Source organism: Pollicipes pollicipes, unplaced genomic scaffold (genome assembly GCF_011947565.3).
Source record: "Pollicipes pollicipes isolate AB1234 unplaced genomic scaffold, Ppol_2.1 Scaffold_2555;HRSCAF=2994_pilon_pilon_pilon, whole genome shotgun sequence".
Taxonomy (NCBI): Eukaryota; Metazoa; Arthropoda; class Thecostraca; order Pollicipedomorpha; family Pollicipedidae; genus Pollicipes; species Pollicipes pollicipes.
This window is the reverse complement of record NW_023596136.1, coordinates 33,807,431-33,825,135: the sequence shown is the minus strand read 5'-3', so window position 1 is coordinate 33,825,135 and position 17,705 is coordinate 33,807,431.

Genomic DNA, 17,705 nt, shown 5'->3' with positions numbered 1-17,705 from the left:
AACCTTATTTGATCCGCATATCATAACCCAGGGACGTCAAATCTAGACGCAAGTAAGTTCATATATGGGCTAACACACTCTCAGAATTTGGTGTCTCTGTCTCTCTAAGGTTGTGAGATCTCAGGGTTTGACATGGATGCCAATCCAAGAGAAAGACAATCAGCTGGCCACCGGACGCGAGTTAGCCGTCATGGCGACTTTCTATCAGTCATCACGCGATCCTCCTGAAGCTATTTTTGAGTGATACGAATAACTGGTGCCTCCCCGTTTTACGTTAAACAGGTGCGGCAACTGTACAGGGGTGTAGCGTGCTGTTCAGTTGAATGGAAAGAAATCCGCTTGTTGACATGAATTGGGGTTGGGTTGCGTCGCCTTTTAATGCAAGCCCCCCCCCCCCCAAACTCGCTCAGTGCCCCTGGCCAATGGACACGGATACATCGCCAACAAGATTGTGTTAACATTATTGTTGTTGTAGTAAGAACACATCTGGTCATATGTGTGCCATCACATATAATGATTATGACACCAAAACACGGCAGGTAACAATACGTAGACCAGCACTGATGGCTTGATGCTAAAAGCTTTTTGTGTATGTTTTGGCCTTGAATGTTTCAAATACAATCATTGACATGTACTGAATCATTCGTGTTCTTACTACAATGCCTGCAATTATACAAGAGAAACCCTGCAAACTACAAACATCAGTGTGAAATACAATGCAATGGTGAAGCTGGACTGGAAAAGTAGAGAAGAGGCACACCAAATAAAATTGCGCTTGAGTGCAAACCAGCCTTACCCTTCTGGACATTCTATCACAAGCCTGGATTTGACATGATGCAAGGTCTACAGTCGACAGTTTTGGTTGTTTGTCTATTTTAAGACGAAATTCAGTGAGTATGACTACATAAGCGTCAGTGTAGCTGGGTACCTGGACACAAATATTCAGCGTGATTAATGGGCAATGGATGGGTAAAATGCCTCCGTGCAGTTATGCTATGTGCCAGGAGTTCTGGAAAGTACAACTGTCACATTAAGTTACATTTTTGAACTGTTAAGGATGCTATTATCCAATTATCCTGTTGCAGATCATGACAGTGTTAGGCAGAGGTCACATGGTAACAAAATATCATTAACGTGCCATAGTTCAGAAGAGGCAGTCATTGTTATTCACAAAAAATATCGCAATGCCTGTACCAGTTCGAGGCCTAATGTGCTTTTGTATAATCCTGCCGCCCAACCTGCTATTTCAGGGCCTCGCGGCAGCCTAAGCTGACCCGTGGTCCGCGGATGTAGCGCAGTGCGAAATCCAAAGCTGGCCCACGGCCCGCGGATGTGACGCGATACGAAATCCAAAGCTGGCCCACGGCCCGCGGATGCGGCGCGGTGCGAAAGCCAGAGCGAGCCCCACGATCCGCGGATGTGGCGCAGTAAGGGAACCAGAGCTGGCCGCTGACCGCCGATGTCATGAAATGTTAGACAGTCTAATGGGACGCAAGCGTGTGCGAACCTGCGCGCGCGCGCATGTGCGTGCGTGTGCGTGCGGATGCGCGTGTGGCTGAGGCCGCAAATCCCATTCACGTGGCAGAATGAGTCGAAACCGTAAGTTTGTAAATGCGGGTACCCTTTGTTAGGAACAGGAAGCATATTTCTTGGGTTTAGCTGTGAACTGATCAAGGCAAGGCGATCAGCGGTCCCATTCCCAAAACCGCACGCATAGGTCGGTATCCAAAGCACTTAGAGATGTTTTAGGTGAGTGAGTGATGCGGTGATGCTCAGGATTTCGGCAATGAGTGGGTGTGGTGTGTTGCGCTCGGTGTTGAAGGCATGAAGAGTGGAAATAAAATAAAAGTCCGTCCAGGCGATGGTTTGCTCGGTGTTAGAGATCTTAACACCGTCTGACTGTAGCGAGAATGGCCGTCAGCTCAGCTGTGTAAACGTAGTGAAAGTCGGAAATGTGAAATGATACTTGGTATTGGTGCGTATGGAATGCGGCTCCAGTTTTTTCGTCCTGCCTGGAACCGTAATAATATGAACGGTACTCTCTGAGTGTGGTTGAATTCCAAAAAGTGCAGCAATATATCAGCGGAAGCTATTTCCTTTGTGTTGCAAACGAAAAGATAGGAGACATCAATCGACGATCCACGACAATATGCTCTTTAAACACGCGCTCGGGTGGGGTGGGGGTCAAATTGACCCCGCCGGAGGTTTTTCGGGAATGGTTTCCGAACGGCCCAGTGCAGCCGAGCCAAATTTTGCATACCTCTAAACAACTGAATGGCGGATCGTTTGGTGAACAAATTTAGATGTACCTTCTAAGGTCGCTGACCTATGGCAGGTCAAAATCAGGCCATGGTTTCGGCGAAGCCAATGTCTAGAGAATCGTTCAATCTGATGCAACAACGTAGTGCTGACGAAGCCACACATCTCGGAAATGCTTTCTTAGACAACACAACAATTGAATGAGCAAATTGCATTGACCTACGGTTAGGTATGAAGGTCAGGCCGAGGTCAAAACCAACCTATTCTATTACTCTAGGGCTTGCTGTATGGGGTAGCTTCTGTTGCTCATTTCGAATTTATTGATAGCAGGAACCGCTTTCTACATCTTCCATAGACTTCTTGAAAGTCGGAACGGGTCACTGACCTAAAATGACCCAGGTCAACATTTGATTTTTAGGAGCATACTGTCTAGCGTGATCTTTGTCTCTTATTCAAATGCAAAACTCAGAACAGTCTTGAATGATTTTGGTCACCATGACCTTCAAAAGGTCAAAGCAGGTCACTGACCTCAAATGAGCGTGTGACCTTTTGCTTAGAAACAGTTATCTAGGTTCTGGCGCACTTTGGAGACCAGCCTGGAATTTAGCTTTGTATTACTTTATTTGACCCGAAGGTCATTACCTAGGAATCTCAAACTTTGACTCAAGTGAGTTCACGTACAAGTTAAGATACCCTGTGAATTTGGTGTCTCTAGATTCCATGTTTTTGAGATCTCAGGGGGTCAAAATGACCCCGTACCCGAGCGACGGGTAACCAGCCGGCCACCCAGGCGCGTGTTAAGGCACGGGAGACAGAGCTGGCCCGTGGTCCGCGGATGAGACGCAATACGGAAGCCAGAACTAGCCCGTGGTCCGCGGATGTAGCGCAGTACGGAGGCTAGAGCTGGCCCGTGGTCCGCGGATGTGACGCAGTACGGAATTCAGCGCTGGCCCGTGGTCCGTGGATGTAGCGCAGTACGGAAGTCAGAGTAGCGCAGTACGAAATTCAGAGCTGGCGAGTGGTCCGCGGATTACGGTACGGATTAGCGCAGTACGGAATTCAGGGTTGGCCCGTAGTCTGCGGATGTAGCGCAGTACGGAAGCCAGAGCTGGTCCGTGGTCAGCGCTGGGATCGCCGCGCTGCGCCGAGCCGGCTGCTTTTGCACCGGCCAATCACCCATGACACCGCGAAACTGCGCGTGGGCACGATGCGTTTTGTCGAGCCCACCATCGCTTGCAACATTCAGAATGGCGGCATTAATCTTGCACTTTTACGTAGCATTAATTTCTCACCGCACGCAAGAGTCTCGTCAGGCCTCTTCCGGTGGCACCGCGGTTCCATTTTTCAATGGCCGAGAAAATCAGTAAATTGAATGAAGAGTAGCCTGCAACGTTCCCATTGTCATGGTCCCAGCACCGACATTTCGATTTCGTCCAAAATTGACGACTGAAATTGCCTGTGCTTCAGACCAAGGACGATCCAAAAATCGTGAAATAACGTTGGCGGTTCGTAACCTGCCCTGCTTTAGAAGGGAAGCATTCAGGCTGCAGGTAAGCAGTAAAAGTGGGAGCCGGTGCAGTGGAGCGGGTACCCCCCCCCCCCCCCCCTCCCCATACCCAGAGGCCAGCTCGGGCGCCTTCCGCTGTCGCTCCTTCGCCTCACGCGAGCCGGCGCTTTACCTGTCCTTGGCTCATTTATGGTTACAGAGCCTTTCAGGAAGACGTACGAGCCCGCTGCGGCCGGTCGTAAATTCGCTATACTCACGCTAATCAGACTATTAATTAGCCAGTTGTGCGCGACATTGAACAAACACGGGCGCGAGCGGTCTGCTTCGACGATTCGGTCCCCGCCACACGACGGCTCGGTCCCCGCCACACGACGGCTCGGCCCCCGTCACACGACAGCTTGGTCCCCCGTCACACGACAGCTCGGTCCCCGTCACACGATAGCTTGGTCCCCCGTCACACGACAGTTCGGTCACCGTCACACGACAGTTCGGTCCCCTCCACACGACAGCTCGGTCCCCGTCACACGACAGCTTGGTCTACCGTCACACCATTCGGTTCCCTGTCACACGACAGCTCAGTTCCTCATCCCACGACGATTCGGTACCCCGTCACACGGCAGTTTAGCCCCCCGTCACACGACAGCTCGGTCCCCGTCACACGCCACACGACTGTCACACGACAGCTCAGTTCCCCATCCCACGACGACTGGGTACCCCGTCACACGGCAGTTTAGCCCCCCGTCACACGACAGCTCGGTCCCCGTCACACGCCAGCTCGGTACCTCGTCACACGATGACTTGGTCCCCGTCACACGATAACTCGGTCCCCGTCACACGATGACTTGGTCCCCGTCATAGGATAACTCGGTCACGCCTCACACGATGACTCGGTCACGCGTCACACAACGGCCGCCGAAATCAGCAGCCTGCGATTTTCGACGCGACCTCCTTCCGAAATAGTTAAAGATGAAGTTTGGTTTTCAGGCTCACATTTTGGCATGGTTCCCTCTTAAAAGTGATGAATGTTCCTGCTTTTCTGCATGCAAGTGTACGTAATTGGAGAAGCTTCAGATAATAATACATCCGTAATGCATACGCATATGAGTGACCGATTTCTAAGCTCACTTAGTGATAAACAAATACAATTTAAGTGGCAAACGTTTCCATCAGCGTGTTGAGCTGCCTCAAGTTGCATTCAAGCAACATGTTGTGGGATGAATAAAATACTTGCATACCCCTGGACGCACTTTCGAGCGCCTTAATCCGATCTGTATTTTAAATGTTTATCCCATGCTGACTCTTTCTTTGCGAGGAATATGATAAAGGCTTGCCTTGCTAAGCCTTGTATCAATACTTACATCAGCGCAGTTTTCATTCACACATTGCCCAATAAATCAGGAATACGCATAATATCACCCTTACTTTTCTGTAATTGATGCGCCTGTGTTCAACTGGCCATTTTGTGTTTTAAAAGCGATTATATATGATAATGACCCGGAGACATATCAAGGAAAACCGCGTTTTCTTATTGTGGTGGAAATGAATTAAAACGTTCCATAGAGCTTACTAACACAAGACGGAACAAACCAGGATATATTGCTGGGTGAAATCGGTAAGGTAAAATCAAGACCGTTGCGGCGCCAGAGCGTCGCAGTGAAAACATGTGTCGATGATATTCCGGACGTGTTTTAAGATAGGAAGCTGCACAGTAAACAGATAGCCGCAATATCTAAAGCGTGTTCCAGCGTCCCTGTAAGACAATAGATATCTGGCTAAGGTATGTATTTGTCACGCGGATTCTGCCTAGTACCTCTCCCTCCTACCCATGCTTCCTGTTTTAAGGTGCCCAAGTTTTAATAGCAGGTTTAATGAGCGTCAGTTAAATCATCAATGCATTATTGGACCGTTCCTCCAGCCGAAAGTTGTAAAAAGCGTCGTAGAGGGGGGTTTAAAACATTCAACATCCAGAGAAGGTCCACAATGATAGGAGAAAATGCACCCTCGGCAGAATAGTAAACCTGACTTTAAAAGCAAGCGAGTTTATAGTTAGCGATGGCCCTGTGACCTGGTATCCATCAGAAAGTGGCTGGGATACAGAACCTGCGCGGACCTCGATTTAGGCTGACAATTTTCATGAGCAATGGTGACAACAAAGATGCAACATGCCTCAAGAGGAACGATAGGAACGAGAGAAGGAACGATAGAAACGATTTGAGAATGGACGATGCAGTTCTTTGTTTTAAACTAGCCTGACTCAACATCTTGTTTCATTTAGGTATGCATGCCGTATTCTTCAATTTTAAGTACTTCCACATTTCTCACATCGAAGAGGCTTCTTGTCAAGTGATAGGCACCAAATGAGTCGGAAGTAACGATGATAGTCATGAGTTTAACTGTTATAACCCCTACGTCTTTCACGGACCTTTCTCGCTTGATTAAAAGTTCTTGGCCGCTCAAATGCCAAGGAAAACAAAGTTTTTAGGGTAGCGCAAGAACATTGTCATAGTCCAGCACATTCGTCGCTTTGGTTCATCATCACATATTTCGTCTTTTGCTCTTCCAAGGGAGCATCTGTCAATTTTTTCCATTATTCAGTGTTGTTCGGTTCTTTTTAGTACGAAAGTTGACTTAAGCCGGTGTCAAAATAGCAAGTTAACTTTTCTTCAGCAAAACGGATTCATGTTTGGCAACTGTGTGAAGTCCCACATCGCCCGCTACACCCTAAATTTGCTCTCGCGGTGGACACCACGCGACGTTTGCTCCGCAGGGACTTACATTTGAACACACACGTTGTAACTGGCTGTGACCACCACGCCAATAGTCACGAGTACTTATGTGTCAATAAATAATCAATCAAACAAACGGGCAAATATTGTCAGTGAGCGCTGGTCGTTAGAGTTTGCATCAAGTAGCAGTGTATAGAAACCTTGTCGCCGAGGGGCCGGGAACAGGAAAACACAAGCCCGATGACAGGAGGGGGGGGGGGGGAGAGAAGATAGATTAATTTGTCCGCTCCTTATCGATAAAATATTTGGTAGGTAATTAAATGCCCTGTTCCTTATACTATATGTACCTGCTGCTGTTTCTTCCTGATGCGCAATTATCTAGCCAACTCATCCATGCCATCCATCATGGATAGATATTCCCAAATGTATTGTGTGCCTGGATTCCGCTGGTTACTGTTTAAGAGGTGAGTTTTGCACGTCAAACTTTAGAGACCGAACCTCCAATCTGCCATCTCACAAGTATTAAATGGACTCAAAGCTAATCAGATGGAAATCATCACTAAGTGGTCCCTGATATACTCAATGGAGGCATCAGCACAGAACAGAACTTTTGAACCAATAAAATAGTGGTTTCAAGTTTTAACAAGGTGTACACAGCCCACATAATTCAGCCACATATTGCACAGACAAATTTTCTAATGCGCATCATTGATGTTGTTCACATTTCTGATGTGAAATGTGAAATACGTCAATGTGATCATGTTCACATTTCTGATTAGCATGATCGCATCGACACTTTGATCTAAATGGGTGGCATTCATATGTGCTCTTATGGAAAACTGGAGCTTTCATTCCTTCTAAGGTAACTCAAATATATAATAATCCCTGCTAAGGTAACTCAAATATATAATAATCAATTAGTCTACCCCGTCATGACATAGACAACATTTCTCATCATGCTGCCAGCAGTTCCTTTTCACCCGGTGTGTGACTTTACATTTCAGTATTTAAAAAAATTGGCAGGAGCTGCTTTTTGTGGTAGAAAGAACACCAAGTACTTTGGAAATCCAGGCCACTGTGGGAGAAAATTAAGAACATTAAGTTAATGGCAACACTACACTTACTGTTTACCGGGTGGAACTTTCTGTTCACTTCTGTCAGTCAGCCAAGTCAATGTGCTTAGTAATACCTTCAAATTAAGAAGGCTGCTTCAATTCATCCAATTTCAGGTGCCAGCTAGTACAGATTGATGCATTCTCACCCAGCAGTTAACTGTTTGATGTGAGCTACGCACTCCTTGCATCCAGCAAAAATTTTGGCATATGATGGGCACGTTTTGATTTGTGACCGGTCTATTTTACTTCCTCTCGCATATCACATGCACAAATCGGATGTCAAAAATGCATTTGCATACATGGGATTCTCCTGTAACGATTCAGAATGTTCAGCAATACGCTTTACACAGAAAGCCAGGAAAAAGGCAGCCAAGCAGTCCAGTGTGTGTTAAGAAAGATTGCTGGTGGACTGGGTAAATCGGCATGCATGTCTTAGATATCGCAAAAGTATGCTAAACACTGATTCATTTCTCAAAATTGCGGGGGGGCACACCCACACGATTTTTCCTCTTGAAACAGGGCGTCTTCCTTGTACGCGAGTAGGGACGCGCACAATGTGCTGCAAGTCGCGGAAACTCAGCATGAACGTGCGAGAACATGGGGGAAGCTCACAATGGTTTAGAAACGTCTTTCTACTTCATACTGACTTTTACATTTGAACATTTTACACTTCTACATGTTACGACCGTACGCCACTGGCTATGTCCGACCCGCTCTCACTGGCGGGCGTGACCGGCGCTCCTCATGGGGTTTTGCGGCGGCAGACGGTGTGCAGAAGGGCGACGGGGGGGGGGGGGGGAAGTTTATGGTCCGGTTTGATTACCCGGCTGTCTACCCATCGTAACCAGAGGGCTGGGACCTCTGGTGTCTCTAGAGCCATTTGTAGCCGGAGGACCGGGACGACAGCCAGTCTGGGGCCGGCAGGGCACGGGCGGCGACTTCCGAACTCCCGTCCAGGGTACACTGGACGGTAGGAGTGCTTCGGGTGTGTTAATTGAACGCCACCAAGACGGAGGTGAGATAAGCGAAAATTTGACAGGACGTAGTTGCTGAATGGTATCAGTCTAAATCCCGGAACTGATTTCTTCCACTTTCGCTTTCTGTGTTTACTTTTAGATGAGGGAGAAGACCAATTTGCCTCGACGCTGTACCGCGCCTGATGGTACAAAATGCTAGTCGCGGTTTTGACTGCGCATATGTCCTCTTCCCGCTTTCACTCGGAACACTGCGTCGAGTATGTGTCGTGTACTGCACGACAAAAATGCAGACATTTGGCCGGGGAGCAGGCAAAGCTTTCAATAGAGAGCTTGACCACAATCATGGCGCCGGTCCCTTTGTCCGGAGGTTTTGCTTCAGCAACCAAATTCCTGGCAGGTGTAGCTGCGCAGCTGGCTTTGAATACAAGTTTGCACGGAACAACCCAGATGGGCAGCTATGATGATTTCAGAACTTGCTTTTCTCGAAGGTGAGGGCTATTAGGCTCACGAAGTCCATCCGAGTTCTTTGAATGCCGACAGGCGACAGACGTGATTACCCTTTCTGCTCGCAGACCATCTAGAATGTCGACTTCCGTCATAAAATGCATCAATGGAGCGAAACTCGTGTTTCTGGTGGTGTTCCGGGCTCAGTGCATTGACTCACAGCCTTTCCGCAGAATTCGGTGGTTTTGAAGAGGACTTTGGTTTGAGGGCCTGGCTTGTGAACCGCTTGGCGGAGCTTCAACCCCGCAAGGGCAAAGACTGGCTCATTGGCCTGGCTAGACGAGCTGTCATGGAAAGAAGGCAGAGGGCTCAGAGACAGCTCGCGCCGACCGTCCGGTAGAGACAAAGGGATCTTCCAGAGCGAGACGGTGGCCAGCGGTGGCTCTTGAAGATGGTCCGGCAGAGGCAGATTCAAACTAATTTGCCGGAGATGTGCAGAGGTCGGCATGAGCAGCATTCAGACACTGGTCGATCAAAGGTCAGGCTCCATATTTCTGTGCAGATCAGCAGCAGGATGAGCCACGGACGCACTAGGGCCGGCATCAGTACGTTCGTCACTGAGGGCTATCAGTGCCAGCAGCCAGGTCCCAAGCACAGTCGACGCCCGCGACCCTCGTCTTCCTCTAATTTCGCTTCCCATAGCGGCGAGGAGAAACACGAAACTAAACGCAAGGTAAGACCGCGAAGTTCGGTACGGGAATGAAAGGAAAGCAAACAAACGTGGAAACGACGGCAAAGGCCGCTGCAAGAAGCTGCCACATGAGAAGACCGGCGATGACCGGCAGCGGTCGTGAGCAAGGTGGCCAGGTAGTTGGTGGACCGCAACGACAAAATCTCCCGAACCATGATCGACCCCTGGTTCTGGTTAGACATTTGATGAATAAGATACGATGTACGAGTGACCCGGGCCACCTCCAGGTTCTAGGAATCCCTCTGTTTTGCTTGGCTTGTTCCCCTTCGACTTCAATATGCGTCCTCTTCGCTGGTCAAAAGAGCCCTAGCAGCAGCGTTCTCTAGAAGGGAGTGTTGCACATTTCTATGGGGATCTGAACTAAAATAGTCACCTTGAAAATCATTCGGGGCAGTTCAGAACTCTGCCTCTCTTAAGACCTAAGTCCCTCTTGCTTTTGACCCTCACGCTCGTGAAGATGGCGAGACTATGTTGGCGAATGTTTCAAGGCAACCTTGGCATTCATGATATCAAAACGTCATTCACATCCTGTCTTTCCAGTTTTCATGCGGCGATCAGGGCCAAGGCAAGCATAACGGCCGAGTAGTTAAAATCTGACGTTCATGAGCACGATTTGCACATAAAACGGCCGTCATTTGGCTTTCAATCAGCGTTGTGCAATGTGTAATGACATTATCAAACAATAATGCATCAAGTAGTATTTTTACTAACATTAACATTGCTGTCGTCTAAGCCAGCCTTTTCCATCCAAAGATAGCCAATGCATCTAAATGAGCTTGTTTCATTATATCTGATGTTAGCTTCAAGATATTCAGATGCGAAACATTCCCTTCACCAGCCATATCCGTGTACGTTTTTCCCTTTACGGTGTACCACTACATTGTCACAGCCCTGGTGCCCAACATGTGCGTAGACCTTGAACTGTTTTGTCAGGTATTTTGCAATGACATATGCAGAAGTCTCGCTGAGTGAGGATACTTAAACCAAACGCAACGGTAACGTTTCGCCTGTTTCACAATGCACACACACATGGGCTGCATTACCGTCCCCACATCTAGCATACACCCCCAGTACATTCAAGAAACCACACTGTGCCTGCCATGCTTTCCAATGACTTGTATCACTTAATACAGCCGTACTCATACATGCCAAAGACTTGTATTCTCGAAATGCAACCGTGTCCAGTTACTTACACCAGCAACGTGACAGTTACCAGGTGATCCCAATGCATTGACACATTTCTTAACCATTGGGCTAGTGTTTGCACGCTAGATTAGACGGGGTTTCGTAGGTGCCGCCATTCTCGAGCCCGACAGATCTAAAAGTAAAAAAGTGCTAGCATGTAACCGTACCTCTCGAGTCCTGCCTCTTCTGACAACGTTGGGCCTTTTGGCAGATGTTAACATCATAGCACTTTGGAACTGCAGTTAGAGTCATGCCCAAATGTTAGTCCGTCACAGGCGCTGTGAGCCCTACATGCATATTAATCGCATACCCTCCGACCCCGCCTTGCGCCCGACGTCGCATAGGCCACCATATCGCCGGCGTGAACCAAAACCGCACACACAGACGCCAGACAGCTTTCGGCCCGTGCATGTTGAAGACGCGCGCACGTCATGACGCCCACGGGAGAGCGATGCGGGAGATCCGCCGTTCCCGTGGGCCGTGAACCCGTCGGTCGCGACCACCAGTCATTACGACATCCACGAAAGGCTGCAGACACGGGGTCCGAACTACCCGGAATTTGTAAATTACAGTGGGAGGTCTTGTGCGGCGTGGGACGAGTCAGATCATGAAAGGCGTGAACATGATTATCATGCAGACGGCGTCTGAACCTGCTCGAACGGAGCCACCTGTGTTTGGAAACACATCCAAATAGGGTTTGCCAATGTCTTGGGACGTTCACATTTCATGTAGCGGGCAGAGAAGCATGAGCCCCGCTTTGAAGGACCCTTGCGTGTATTTCGTTCAAATTCGGCATGGAGTTCTCAGTTTCTCAAGCATGATTTTAGGCTCCCTGTATTATGTTTGTCTATGGGAATGATTTGTAAGGCCTTATCATGTAGATAGGTAATAGATACAAGCTCTGTAAAAGTACATCCGGGCAATCCAGATAAAGGGCATCCCGTGTTTTACTAGACAAGAACAAAATTATCGATTTGGAACATATGCTCCTCAATACGTCATTGTTTGCTTGCGTCATGGAACGTTTTTATCACGTCAAGTGCTGCCAAATTGGCCGTGCGAAATTGCCACCCTAGCACTCACTTCTAGTGCTTCATTCTCCTGAGAGGTCGCCGTGGTGATGCTAAAGGCACTTGATAAACTAAATATCGTTGTGCGCTCGACATTCATCCCTTTCTCGTGATGTCGCTGCATTTTAATCTTTGATTTTCAGGTGCTTGCTTGTATTCATTTGCTCGGTTGCATTTATTGCTCGGTTGTAGCGCTATCATTAAGTCATTTGATTGCACGGTAAAAGGACGTACAACCACACCAGCTTCGTGTATTTTGGAGCATAAGCCGTCAGTTGTGACTGAAACTCGCACAGCCTGTACAACATTGGATGAGAGCCAACTGACGTCCGCCATATCTGAAAATCGTGCTCACGAGCGCCAGATGTGAATGATTCGACGATTGTATACTTCTTGGTCATCCTTCGCGCACGGCCAATGGGATGGCATAATTTGAATGGATCTACGGCACCATGCATGCCTGAGGGAAATCTGCATAGTCCTCTACACGTATTCTTAGCCCCATCAGTATTCCTCCACAGAGCAAGATCTACTTGAAATAGTCATGGATTTGATCGTATCGCTGCGATATGACTATCTACCATCTGTCAGTGCATGTACGCGTGTCTGTTTCCCTAATGCAAAATATATAAATAACATATTTTGTAAATGCATAATTGCGATATTCTTATATGTCTGTGACAGCATGATTGTTGATGTCGAAGATATATTGCGATGTTGACAGGGATGGGAAGTGCATCCAGCTCATGTACGATCAAATTGAGCTTGAATTATCTTTTTATCAAATCGCGCCCAGGAAGCCGGTAAAAGACGACTGGCTCACGTGTGGAGAAGGACTAGTTAACTCGGCCCCGCCCTTGAGACCTTAAAAACTAAGAATGCTGGAAAAACTAAACTTGCACCGCAGACAAGGCCTTCTGTGGAGAAAACGGCGTCAATTTTGATGTTGCTAGGTCGCAATCGTGAAGCCAAATAAGGTCAGTTAAATTTAAATATGACCTCGGTGTCCGAATGTCCACAGACCTCACGCAGCCAGTTTTGACGAAGACACATTTCTAAGTAAACGGCCAGTAATGTACATATTGGGTCAGCGAACTTATTTTTCCTGTAGAATGTCAAAATGGTCCTACCAAAATCTGAATTTACAATCAGCGTCAAGACCAACCAAGGCGACATGTTCCTCAGAGTAAAATTTGATGCAGGCCATAAAGGTCAGTGACCTACCCCGACCTACATAAAGTTAAAATGCAGCAAGTGTTCACGTGCTTTCGACAAATATAATTAAAAAGCGTTAAAATCTACCCCATGAAGCACATTTCCAGTAAAAACGGCTCCATTTTGGTCATGTTGTGACCCCTACATCTAACCCAAGGTCAATGGAATTACTCGTAATCCTACGTTTGGTCATCTTATTACATAAGGCACTTCCTCGAGATTAAGACGTAAAATTGGCACACACCACCACCCAAGTCATGGTTGTTATGGTGGTCACGGCACGGTCCAATCATGGTTGCAGGGTCTGAGTATGTCAAATCTTTGGCCCCTTTGGTTCTTAGTTGTGGCAAAACACTGAAAGCAGTGGGCATTGAACATCACCAGCAATAATTGGGCCAAGAAATTCGCAACCTTGGCTTCCCAAAGCATATTAGGAACAAAAGCAAGCCAAACACATAGCATCCAATCTTCAACACACACCATAGCAGATGCTAATAGAAAATCCATCGCAACATGAACCGGTGAAAGCTTACTTTTAAAATGAGTTTTTCACATCTGTATGTGGTTTTCAACTCAAATAGCCACCTTGCAGATCATTTAGGACGAATCACAGCCCTGCCCTTCTTCAGACCTAAAACCTTTTGCTTTCTGAAATACATGTCCGCCGAAGGTGCGCAGATTACTTTGTGAGACTAATTCAAGGTCGCTCAGACATGCATAATGCCTCACAAACGGCAATCAAATACCGTCCCCCCAATTAGCCGTGAGCCGTTCAAGGCCAAACACAATATAATAGTAAAGTCGTTCATATCGGGCATAAGTGAGCACAATTTTCGGGTATGACGCAGTGAAATTGGCTCGTGATCCACACTGTGCAAGCACTACAAGATTGAAATACGAATTACATTTTATACAACATAATACAACAAGCTGCACATTGGTACCGAAGATTGCAGAAGTAAGACTAGTAATCGAATAACTTAAAAAAGAATAACTAAGAATAGCGCCATTACCGGAATGGTAATACGATAAACCCTCTGAACGGAACGTTCCACGTGTAAAGATGTTAAAACAAGCAACATGTGTGATCGAATAAGCTCAATTATAGCCACTGTTTACTTAAAAGTGGAGAAGAGTCATCTAGACAGCACAATTTCTATTTAAGGCCTACCCCTAGCCAGGGGTCTGAAACAACCATGCTCGGCAGGGGAATATTTTCCTTCCCTTGGGAGCTCCAAATTTTAGACGTCTTACGAAAGAAAAAAGGTGCTGTTGCAAAGGTCTCGTCAAATCATAAATAATGCACGCCAAATTTCTGAGTCCAGGTCAAGGGGAAGTAAGGGAAAGGGATTCACCTAAGTAAGTAACTTCTCCTTCCCTGGGAGTTCCAACTTTCAGACGTCTTACGAGAAAAATAAAGGTACCGTTTTAAAGGTCTTGCCAAATCATGAATAGTGTACGCTAACGTTTTGACCCTAAGTCAAATGTGAAATGCTCAGAGGTCACTAAATGTCAAGCACCGTTTTCTGATCGATGCGATTAAAATATATGTTAGCACCTCAATACAGACATTGAGGATACGGAAATAAGCGTATTATTGTGGGGAGCTAATTCCAAAAATTACGTTCCCCACAAGGGTCAGGGTCAGATCAGGTCACCGCTCAAAATTGGTCTACCAGTAGCCGACAAAAACGATCCTTTTTAACAATGAGCTTTTGGCTAAGTTTATTTTGTTATGTGCGGCAGTGAGACAAAAATAATTCGATACGCAAAACCCACAACGTAAGATAACGTAGAGGTCAGCTCAGTTCTACTAAGGTTAAATTCATAAACCATTCAAATGAAAGAACGTAAAATGTTCACCGGCTCTATACAACCAGTGCTAGGCTCTTATGTGATCAAAAAGGTTTTGTGCATCTACAGATACTCAAGATCGCATAGTTTTTTGTGTACATTATCCCTAGTCTTGTCGACGTTGGGCAATGCAATCGTAACAAAATGAAAGCAGGCACGTTGGTGGATGGAATTATGCATCATCAGCTGCACAAACACGACGAGGAGGTGGTCAAACGCGTCGCACTTTTTCATCTAGCCTCTCCGTCGCTGACAACATAGGTCATTCACCTTGCATGACATGATAGAACATGCATGTTCTCACATGAATTATTGTGACTATATCATGCGTCAGAATGACATCACAACATGTCTCAAGCAGAGTATTACATTTCTGGGTCAAAAATAACTTTACAATACTGTCTAGTTTGAGGTCAGCAGGTGTTTTACAAAAGGCGCCCATAGAGGTAAAGCATGATCTGGGCCAAGGTTATATATTCTGTGGTCATATGGTGGTTGAATATGTGAGTTAGTGTTCTTTGCCTCATTACAAACATGAACACCACACAAAACACGTACATATTTTAATATTTAAGAAAAATGACAAAAATCAACCTGACTCCAGGCCACTGACTTTGTCTGTTTTTTTTTTATTTGAAACATACCAAGAGTAGGTACTGTTTTTCCATTACTGTTGTAGGTTCTAGCAATAGCTCATGTCTCGCAAGGAGATATGGGTGGTCAATGTTTTTTTAAGAGATTGACCTCTTTGACCTGAGCTAGTCACGAATCTGAATACATCAAAACTTTTGAGCTGTTCAAAGGATGCCGAATTGATAGATTGACAGGTGCAAGCGTTTGTTGTTGACCTGTGCTCGAAAACCGCAGGAGAAGTAACTTCCACCTCCCCGGCCGGACGCGGGTTCGCAAATATGCCTTTCATCGCATCATTGTTCCATTACAACATTGTACATTGCACGACAGTGATTGGGAGCCAATTAACGGCATGTTTATTTGTGAGTTGTGCTAATGAACGCCAGGTATGGACGACACGAATATTATAGTTTCATTGCCCTTGATCGTAACGTGCTAAATGGATTTGGCGATGTTGGATGTGGAAATCCGTCCACGTAATTTCCAAATGCATCTCGGATCCTGAAACCAGCCTCAGTATCCATTTTTGAAGTTATACAGCAAATAAATGTGTGTTTCGCCTCACACATTGGTGCCATTGGTGTCATTGGTCTAAGGCATGGGTGCCTTTGGTCAGATTGTGAGTTAGGCATGCTTGGCGTTTGTGCGCGTTTTCGTTGTTGTTTTTTACTTCTGTAAACATCGAAACAAACTCCATCGGCAATCCCATTTCGTTCGAAGTCCAACTCAATTGGTTGCCTGAAAGTTTTAAAAGCAATTGACGCTTACCTAGAAGCATGCATGCTGCTGCAAGTGGCGGCGTTATAACAGGTGATCGAACTCACTGGATGTGCTGCCTAAGGATATTCTAACTTAACCTCCGCCCTGATACTTAAAGGGGTTGATCCAACCTCTTCTAAGGCTTCTTGAAGATCCATCTCCGGTATTTTGTACAATCGGGTCCAAGTTTTCAGTAAGGTATGGAAAATTCATTGAGCGTGTTCTGACATCAAATATGTGTTCCACCCTTTTTTCGGGTTTCGGAGCAGCGGCGGCTTTTAAGAAGCACTGCACGGTGATCAACGCATAGGCGGGCGGGTGTTCGGCAACCGACGATACCGTAGAGCGCGCGGTGAGCTGACATTGTTACCTTTAACAGGCGCCCGGGTGGGGGTCAAATTGAGCCCCTGAAGGTTTTTCCAGAATGATTTCCGAACAGGGCGGCGCAGCCGCGCCCAATTTTGCAGAGTTGTGTGCAATCAAATAGCGGATCGCTTGGTATTTTAAATCTGGATGTTCCTTGAAAGGACCTAGGAACCTCAAACTTTGATCTGAGTGAGGTCAAGTACATGCCAGCACACCCTGCAAATCTGGTGTATCTAGCTCTCTTACTTCCTGAGATCTCGGGGGGAGGGGGCAGGTGCTCAAATTCACCCCCCACCCGAGCGAAGGATACCGGACTGGCCACCTAGGGGCGTGTTTAGGGAATGTCTCGTATTTGAAGATATTAAAGCAAGCATCAGATATGATGAAACAACCTCACTTATAACTATTGGCTTACTATTAACTGGAAAAGGCTGTTCTAGACAACACAATTTCTCCGTTTGGTAAATATGCTCCTCGATACGTCATTGTTCGATTACGTGATAACACTTTGCACAGAAGTGATTGATAACCAATTGACGACCGTTTCACCTGGAAATTGTGCTCACGAACGCCAGATTTGAGCGACTCAACCATTACATTTGTATCGACCCTGATTTCTACATGACTTACGGAATGACATGATTTGGAATGACGTTGTTATGATGTCATGAATACCAAGGTAACTTTGACATTTTCTCCCTGAAATATTCTCCCCATTTTTTGCGGCCGTATAGCTCAGAAAATACAGGGATCTAGGTCTTATGAAGGTAGGGCTGTTAACGGCAGCAAAAGTACTTCAAGGTGACTATTTCAGTTCAAAACCCAATATAAATGTGTACCCCTC